Below are 10,834 nucleotides of genomic sequence, written 5' to 3'. Positions count from 1 at the left end.
TGGTTGATCAGCCAGAACATCATTTTTTTATTTTTTTTTTTTACGCTAAATTAAAATATTTAATCATTAGTTAAATCGTATTTAAACATTAATTAAAATAGTTTTTAAAAATATGTATGTTTATAATATTTCGTAGTAGGTTCCCAAAACCTATATAGGTAGGATATATACGTAAGAATGCAAGATTCAGAAAATTTGAAATAGGACTGTTACATGCAAGTTATGTTGTATTCTACTAGACCCCACTCCAATGTTAAACATCCAGGAAATGTGAGCTACCCTTTAGCTGTCTAAAAATTATGCTATTAACACCCTCCAATTCTCAATAGGAATCTATTGATATAACTTTTACTGAAAACAGTCTACTACATTTTGGGTCTATAAACTACAGACAGAAATTATAATATTCATCTATATAATATATACAAATAGAGATCAAAATGCCGGAAAAATTCGGGAAAAATACGGTTTTTTTCCCAGAGCCTCGGAAAACGTGGAAAAATTAGAGAATATTAAAAAAGTACATTTCCGAAAAAAATTGAATTTTTGGAAAATAAAAATAAAATATTTAAGTTTAAAAATTCAAAAAATCTGTGTAAAAAAAAACCATTTTAAAAAATAGAGAAGGAAACCTGTCATTGTCATTTCACATTTGCCAATACGGTTACCAATGTATTATTGTCTTAAAATTTAAAATATTAATATGGATATTTCGATATTTGTTTTAAAAATAACGTAGTTCCATATCAAATTGGTATTTATGTGGGAGAGTGTATTTCCCCGAAAATAAATCAGATGAATTTTTAAATGTTAAAAACTGTATACTTATTTTGTCTATTTATATTTGTAATAACTAATAACGTATTATAGTAACTGGCTGATAGGTTTATAAATTATATTACAGTGACTGGTGAGCGGTGAGTGATGACTATAGTAACTATTTGATAGTTTTTATATTTTCAAACTTAGTGAGTTGGTAACAAAATATATTAAATATATATTTAAATATAAAATAATATAAATAACTAATTAGTAAATACTTAATAGTCAGTACTTAAGTAGTTAATATTACAAATTAAAATTATTTATAAACCGAGTATAGAATCCTCTAGATTTTTTCCACTATACATTACTTTTTCAGTTCTTCAGAAAAAAAAAATCATTTGTTTTTCATTCAAATTTACAAATTTTTCATGAAAAAAACCACTTTTTTTCGTCAAAACCATTTTTTCCGGAAATTTTAAATGAAACCAATTTTTCACAATTTTTCCGAAAAAAACGGGAAAACTTTTTTTTTTCGAAAATTTGGATCCCTATATACAAATATATAATATTGCATATTTATACAACTAACGTGGTCTACTTGTTATTTTCTCCGGTGCATGGGGTCAACAAGGTGCTGTAACGCAACAATTATAACTTTTAAAAATGAAATAAAAAGTTGTATCCAGCCCATAAACATAATATTATCTATTAATTATTTGTTATTTTATATGTTTCTAGAGTGCCTCTCGTCATCGAGTGAGTCACTGTAGTTGATATGATCAATTTGAAATCAATATTTCTATGATAAATTATTTGGAACTCGCAATGTGATTCACTCTGTGAACATTTATCACATTTTTCATTGCAATTTAGTAGTAAATGCTGGTTATATGTTTCTTTCGTAGTTTGGACCACATGTTAAATTGTTTTTGTATACCTAGTGTGTTTACTTAATAATATCTGCATATCATTCGATACAGGTTATTGTTATTAACCACCATAAGAGTTGGTAGACGCTTGAAACTTATATATTTTTCAATTCCTTTTCAAGGACAATTCCAAGTTGTGGTAAAATTTTCAAAATATATATCGACTGTTTTCGAAACGTTTACGGAAATTTTCGTTTTAAATTTTTTTAAATTTTTTTTTCTATACATCTCAATTAAATTTTATTTGTTGGGTAAAAAAACATGGATATTTAATATAAGGCCACTGTTATAATATAGTAACTATTTTAATATTTTTCAAATGCTATAGTAATTACGAATCATGTAATTAACTTTTATCGACGTATGAAGAAAAAAATTGAAAACTGAAAATTTCGAAAACAGTCAATATATTTTTAAAACTTTATCGAGCATAGGAATCAATAAAATAAACTTATGATATAAATTCCAAGTGTCTACGGGTATTATTTATTGAATTTCACCAAAATTGGAAGATAGATAATTGAGAATTTGAAAGAAAATCCAATTTTGACCGACACTGAAGACGTAATAACAATTATCAACTCACAATCGGGTTGTTAAATGTTAATTATAATATGGAAAAATAAAATTAAAGTCATAATAATTTTTATAAATAACTAGCTCTTCCCGCACACTTTGTTGTACGTAAATGATGACAACAATAAAAAAAAAATTTTGATTGTACAACTCATTTCGGGTGTAACTCGATACAGTAAGTGCAACTCGGCCACACCCCGGTAGGCAATGTGGAAAATTCCATTTTATGCATGGTTGATCAGCCAGATCAAATGCAATTCACGATTGAAATCCCTCATGTAATATTTTGGTAATTAAAAAAAAAAAATGCTTAATGTATATTATGGTGACGGAGAGTTCATAAACTCCTGTCTCGAAATAATAATATACACTGCCCGACTGCCGAGTAGCCGTATTGGTAATATTTAATAACCCGATTGAAAGCTGTTATTACTTCTTTGCTGTCGGTCCGTCGGTCGAAGGCCGTATGCTGGTATATCGTGTTGAATACTTTCTATGAATCATTTTTTTATTTTTTTTTTTTTTACGCTAAATTAAAATATTTAATCATTAGTTAAATCGTATTTAAACATTAATTAAAATAGTTTTTAAAAATATGTATGTTTATAATATTTCGTAGTAGGTTCCCTAAACCTATATAGGTAGGATATATACGTAAGAATTCAAGATTCAGAAAATTTGAAATAGGACTGTTACATGCAAGTTATGTTGTATTCTACTAGACCCTACTCCAATGTTAAACATCCACGAAATGTGAGCTACCCTTACGCTGTCTAAAAATTATTCTATAAACACCCTCCAATTCTCAATAGGAATCTATTGATATAACTTTTACTGAAAACAGTCTAGTACATTTTGGGTCTATAAACTACAGACAGACATTATAATATTCATCTATATAATATATACAAATAGAGATCAAAATGCCGGAAAAATTCGGGAAAAAAAACGGTTTTTTTCCCAGAGCCTCGGAAAACGTGGAAAAATTAGAGAATATTAAAAAAATACATTTCCGAAAAAAATTGAATTTTTGGAAAATAAAAATAAAATATTTAAGTTTAAAAATTCAAAAAATCTGTGTAAAAAAAAACCATTTTAAAAAATAGAGAAGGAAATCTGTCATTGTCATTTCACATTTGCCAATACGGTTACCAATGTATTATTGTCTTAAAATTTAAAATATTAATATGGATATTTCAATATTTGTTTTAAAAATAACGTAGTTCCATATCAAATTGGTATTTTAATAGTGATGTAAATTTGTATAATACAAATGTATAAAATTGTATTATACTGGTATTATACACGCTGTATAGAATTATTTTATTCAATGGTATAAAATCTGTATAAAACTTTTTTTTTCGCTAAGTGGTTAATCTGATTCTGAAGACGATTATTAAAAATCTATTATTATTTATTTTGTATTTACAAACAAAAAAGGTTTTATTTTATTTTCTATTATTTTTTTTTTATACTAAACAGGAAACTAAAAGACTTAAGTGTTAAAATTGTTACTATAACCTATAAAGGATTACTATTTACTTTTGTTACTTATTTAATATTTTACATTAAACATTTATTTTAGTTATTATTTAGAAAAAAAAACCAAAAGAGTTATTTATGTTTATTAACATTGTTAATTATTACTTAACTTGTTGACTTTGTTATTACTTTTGAATTTAATTTATATTATTATTAATTTATATTACTATTGTCTATTTTATTTGTATTAATAAGACTCAATTTTCAAATAGGAAATGGACAATGGTTGAGTAATCAAGTTTAAATTGTATAATTGTATATTATATATTTAAATACAGGATTTTATACCGTATAAAATGTGTATAATACGGTATAATACAAAAATTATTATATCCTACTTAAATACAATAGTATTATACAAAGTTTAATACCGGTATAATACAAGGTATAATACAGTATAATACAAAAATAAAATAAAATACCGTATTTTAACAACACTAGGTATTTATGTGGGAGAGTGTATTTCCCCGAAAATAAATCACATGAATTTTTAAATGTTAAAAAATGTATACTTATTTTGTCTATTTATATTTGTAATAACTAATAACGTATTATAGTAACTGGCTGATAGGTTTATAAATTATATTACAGTGACTGGTGAGCGGTGAGTGATGACTATAGTAACTATTTGATAGTTTTTATATTTTCAAACTTAGTGAGTTGGTAACAAAATATATTAAATATATATTTAAATATAAAATAATATAAATAACTAATTAGTAAATACTTAATAGTCAGTACTTAAGTAGTTAATATTACAAATTAAAATTATTTATAAACCGAGTATAGAATCCTCTAGATTTTTTCCACTATACATTACTTTTTCAGTTCTTCAGAAAAAAAAAAATCATTTGTTTTTCATTCAAATTTACAAATTTTTCATGAAAAAAACCACTTTTTTTCGTCAAAACCATTTTTTCCGGAAATTTTAAATGAAACCAATTTTTCACAATTTTTCCGAAAAAAACGGGAAAACTTTTTTTTTTCGAAAATTTGGATCCCTATATACAAATATATAATATTGCATATTTATACAACTAACGTGGTCTACTTGTTATTTTCTCCGGTGCATGGGGTCAACAAGGTGCTGTAACGCAACAATTATAACTTTTAAAAATGAAATAAAAAGTTGTATCCAGCCCATAAACATAATATTATCTATTAATTATTTGTTATTTTATATGTTTCTAGAGTGCCTCTCGTCATCGAGTGAGTCACTGTAGTTGATATGATCAATTTGAAATCAATATTTCTATGATAAATTATTTGGAACTCGCAATGTGATTCACTCTGTGAACATTTATCACATTTTTCATTGCAATTTAGTAGTAAATGCTGGTTATATGTTTCTTTCGTAGTTTGGACCACATGTTAAATTGTTTTTGTATACCTAGTGTGTTTACTTAATAATATCTGCATATCATTCGATACAGGTTATTGTTATTAACCACCATAAGAGTTGGTAGACGCTTGAAACTTATATATTTTTCAATTCCTTTTCAAGGACAATTCCAATTTGTGGTAAAATTTTCAAAATATATATCGACTGTTTTCGAAACGTTTACGGAAATTTTCGTTTTAAATTTTTTTAAATTTTTTTTTCTATACATCTCAATTAAATTTTATTTGTTGGGTAAAAAAACATGGATATTTAATATAAGGCCACTGTTATAATATAGTAACTATTTTAATATTTTTCAAATGCTATAGTAATTACGAATCATATAATTAACTTTTATCGACGTATGAAGAAAAAAATTGAAAACTGAAAATTTCGAAAACAGTCAATATATTTTTAAAACTTTATCGAGCATAGGAATCAATAAAATAAACTTATGATATAAATTCCAAGTGTCTACGGGTATTATTTATTGAATTTCACCAAAATTGGAAGATAGATAATTGAGAATTTGAAAGAAAATCCAATTTTGACCGACACTGAAGACGTAATAACAATTATCAACTCACAATCGGGTTGTTAAATGTTAATTATAATATGGAAAAATAAAATTAAAGTCATAATAATTTTTATAAATAACTAGCTCTTCCCGCACACTTTGTTGTACGTAAATGATGACAACAATAAAAAAAAAATTTTGATTGTACAACTCATTTCGGGTGTAACTCGATACAGTAAGTGCAACTCGGCCACACCCCGGTAGGCAATGTGGAAAATTCCATTTTATGCATGGTTGATCAGCCAGATCAAATGCAATTCACGATTGAAATCCCTCATGTAATATTTTGGTAATTAAAAAAAAAAATGCTTAATGTATATTATGGTGACGGAGAGTTCATAAACTCCTGTCTCGAAATAATAATATACACTGCCCGACTGCCGAGTAGCCGTATTGGTAATATTTAATAACCCGATTGAAAGCTGTTATTACTTCTTTGCTGTCGGTCCGTCGGTCGAAGGCCGTATGCTGGTATATCGTGTTGAATACTTTCTATGAATCATTTTTTTATTTTTTTTTTTTTACGCTAAATTAAAATATTTAATCATTAGTTAAATCGTATTTAAACATTAATTAAAATAGTTTTTAAAAATATGTATGTTTATAATATTTCGTAGTAGGTTCCCAAAACCTATATAGGTAGGATATATACGTAAGAATGCAAGATTCAGAAAATTTGAAATAGGACTGTTACATGCAAGTTATGTTGTATTCTACTAGACCCCACTCCAATGTTAAACATCCAGGAAATGTGAGCTACCCTTTAGCTGTCTAAAAATTATGCTATTAACACCCTCCAATTCTCAATAGGAATCTATTGATATAACTTTTACTGAAAACAGTCTACTACATTTTGGGTCTATAAACTACAGACAGAAATTATAATATTTATCTATATAATATATACAAATAGAGATCAAAATGCCGGAAAAATTCGGGAAAAATACGGTTTTTTTCCCAGAGCCTCGGAAAACGTGGAAAAATTAGAGAATATTAAAAAAGTACATTTCCGAAAAAAATTGAATTTTTGGAAAATAAAAATAAAATATTTAAGTTTAAAAATTCAAAAAATCTGTGTAAAAAAAAACCATTTTAAAAAATAGAGAAGGAAACCTGTCATTGTCATTTCACATTTGCCAATACGGTTACCAATGTATTATTGTCTTAAAATTTAAAATATTAATATGGATATTTCAATATTTGTTTTAAAAATAACGTAGTTCCATATCAAATTGGTATTTTAATAGTGATGTAAATTTGTATAATACAAATGTATAAAATTGTATTATACTGGTATTATACACGCTGTATAGAATTATTTTATTCAATGGTATAAAATCTGTATAAAACTTTTTTTTTCGCTAAGTGGTTAATCTGATTCTGAAGACGATTATTAAAAATCTATTATTATTTATTTTGTATTTACAAACAAAAAAGGTTTTATTTTATTTTCTATTATTTTTTTTTTATACTAAACAGGAAACTAAAAGACTTAAGTGTTAAAATTGTTACTATAACCTATAAAGGATTACTATTTACTTTTGTTACTTATTTAATATTTTACATTAAACATTTATTTTAGTTATTATTTAGAAAAAAAAACCAAAAGAGTTATTTATGTTTATTAACATTGTTAATTATTACTTAACTTGTTGACTTTGTTATTACTTTTGAATTTAATTTATATTATTATTAATTTATATTACTATTGTCTATTTTATTTGTATTAATAAGACTCAATTTTCAAATAGGAAATGGACAATGGTTGAGTAATCAAGTTTAAATTGTATAATTGTATATTATATATTTAAATACAGGATTTTATACCGTATAAAATGTGTATAATACGGTATAATACAAAAATTATTATATCCTACTTAAATACAATAGTATTATACAAAGTTTAATACCGGTATAATACAAGGTATAATACAGTATAATACAAAAATAAAATAAAATACCGTATTTTAACAACACTAGGTATTTATGTGGGAGAGTGTATTTCCCCGAAAATAAATCACATGAATTTTTAAATGTTAAAAAATGTATACTTATTTTGTCTATTTATATTTGTAATAACTAATAACGTATTATAGTAACTGGCTGATAGGTTTATAAATTATATTACAGTGACTGGTGAGCGGTGAGTGATGACTATAGTAACTATTTGATAGTTTTTATATTTTCAAACTTAGTGAGTTGGTAACAAAATATATTAAATATATATTTAAATATAAAATAATATAAATAACTAATTAGTAAATACTTAATAGTCAGTACTTAAGTAGTTAATATTACAAATTAAAATTATTTATAAACCGAGTATAGAATCCTCTAGATTTTTTCCACTATACATTACTTTTTCAGTTCTTCAGAAAAAAAAAATCATTTGTTTTTCATTCAAATTTACAAATTTTTCATGAAAAAAACCACTTTTTTTCGTCAAAACTATTTTTTCCGGAAATTTTAAATGAAACCAATTTTTCACAATTTTTCCGAAAAAAACGGGAAAACTTTTTTTTTTCGAAAATTTGGATCCCTATATACAAATATATAATATTGCATATTTATACAACTAACGTGGTCTACTTGTTATTTTCTCCGGTGCATGGGGTCAACAAGGTGCTGTAACGCAACAATTATAACTTTTAAAAATGAAATAAAAAGTTGTATCCAGCCCATAAACATAATATTATCTATTAATTATTTGTTATTTTATATGTTTCTAGAGTGCCTCTCGTCATCGAGTGAGTCACTGTAGTTGATATGATCAATTTGAAATCAATATTTCTATGATAAATTATTTGGAACTCGCAATGTGATTCACTCTGTGAACATTTATCACATTTTTCATTGCAATTTAGTAGTAAATGCTGGTTATATGTTTCTTTCGTAGTTTGGACCACATGTTAAATTGTTTTTGTATACCTAGTGTGTTTACTTAATAATATCTGCATATCATTCGATACAGGTTATTGTTATAAACCACCATAAGAGTTGGTAGACGCTTGAAACTTATATATTTTTCAATTCCTTTTCAAGGACAATTCCAATTTGTGGTAAAATTTTCAAAATATATATCGACTGTTTTCGAAACGTTTACGGAAATTTTCGTTTTAAATTTTTTTAAATTTTTTTTTCTATACATCTCAATTAAATTGTATTTGTTGGGTAAAAAAACATGGATATTTAATATAAGGCCACTGTTATAATATAGTAACTATTTTAATATTTTTCAAATGCTATAGTAATTACGAATCATATAATTAACTTTTATCGACGTATGAAGAAAAAAATTGAAAACTGAAAATTTCGAAAACAGTCAATATATTTTTAAAACTTTATCGAGCATAGGAATCAATAAAATAAACTTATGATATAAATTCCAAGTGTCTACGGGTATTATTTATTGAATTTCACCAAAATTGGAAGATAGATAATTGAGAATTTGAAAGAAAATCCAATTTTATGCATGGTTGATCAGCCAGATCAAATGCAATTCACGATTGAAATCCCTCATGTAATATTTTGGTAATTAAAAAAAAAAATGCTTAATGTATATTATGGTGACGGAGAGTTCATAAACTCCTGTCTCGAAATAATAATATACACTGCCCGACTGCCGAGTAGCCGTATTGGTAATATTTAATAACCCGATTGAAAGCTGTTATTACTTCTTTGCTGTCGGTCCGTCGGTCGAAGGCCGTATGCTGGTATATCGTGTTGAATACTTTCTATGAATCATTTTTTTATTTTTTTTTTTTTACGCTAAATTAAAATATTTAATCATTAGTTAAATCGTATTTAAACATTAATTAAAATAGTTTTTAAAAATATGTATGTTTATAATATTTCGTAGTAGGTTCCCAAAACCTATATAGGTAGGATATATACGTAAGAATGCAAGATTCAGAAAATTTGAAATAGGACTGTTACATGCAAGTTATGTTGTATTCTACTAGACCCCACTCAATGTTAAACATCCAGGAATGTGAGCTACCCTTTAGCTGTCTAAAATTATGCTATTAACACCCTCCAATTCTCAATAGGAATCTATTGATATAACTTTTACTGAAAACAGTCTACTACATTTTGGGTCTATAAACTACAGACAGAAATTATAATATTTATCTATATAATATATACAAATAGAGATCAAAATGCCGGAAAAATTCGGGAAAAATACGGTTTTTTTCCCAGAGCCTCGGAAAACGTGGAAAAATTAGAGAATATTAAAAAAGTACATTTCCGAAAAAAATTGAATTTTTGGAAAATAAAAATAAAATATTTAAGTTTAAAAATTCAAAAAATCTGTGTAAAAAAAAACCATTTTAAAAAATAGAGAAGGAAACCTGTCATTGTCATTTCACATTTGCCAATACGGTTACCAATGTATTATTGTCTTAAAATTTAAAATATTAATATGGATATTTCGATATTTGTTTTAAAAATAACGTAGTTCCATATCAAATTGGTATTTATGTGGGAGAGTGTATTTCCCCGAAAATAAATCACATGAATTTTTAAATGTTAAAAACTGTATACTTATTTTGTCTATTTATATTTGTAATAACTAATAACGTATTATAGTAACTGGCTGATAGCCTTTATAAATTATATTACAGTGACTGGTGAGTGGTGAGTGATGACTATAGTAACTATTTGATAGTTTTTATATTTTCAAACTTAGTGAGTTGGTAATAAAATATATTAAATATATATTTAAATATAAAATAATATAAATAACTAATTAGTAATTACTTAATGGTTAGTACTTAAGTAGTTAATATTACAAATTAAAATTATTTATAAACCAAGTACAGAATCCTCTAGATTTATCCACTACAGACTTTAAGTTAGGCATGGGCGGTATGGTATATATAATATATACATGTAATATGATTATCAAGTATCAACTATCATTATATTATATTAGATTGTTTCCACTATACATTACTTTTTCAGTTCTTCAGAAAAAAAAAATCATTTTTTTTCATTCAAATTTACAAATTTTTCTTGAAAAAAACCACTTTTTTTCGTCAAAACCATTTTTTCCGGAAATTT

The sequence above is a fragment of the Acyrthosiphon pisum genome, chromosome A2 (assembly GCF_005508785.2).
Source record: "Acyrthosiphon pisum isolate AL4f chromosome A2, pea_aphid_22Mar2018_4r6ur, whole genome shotgun sequence".
In the NCBI taxonomy this organism is placed as follows: Eukaryota; Metazoa; Arthropoda; class Insecta; order Hemiptera; family Aphididae; genus Acyrthosiphon; species Acyrthosiphon pisum.
The sequence above is the reverse complement of the archived record's forward strand: the minus strand, read 5'-3'. Positions refer to the sequence as shown.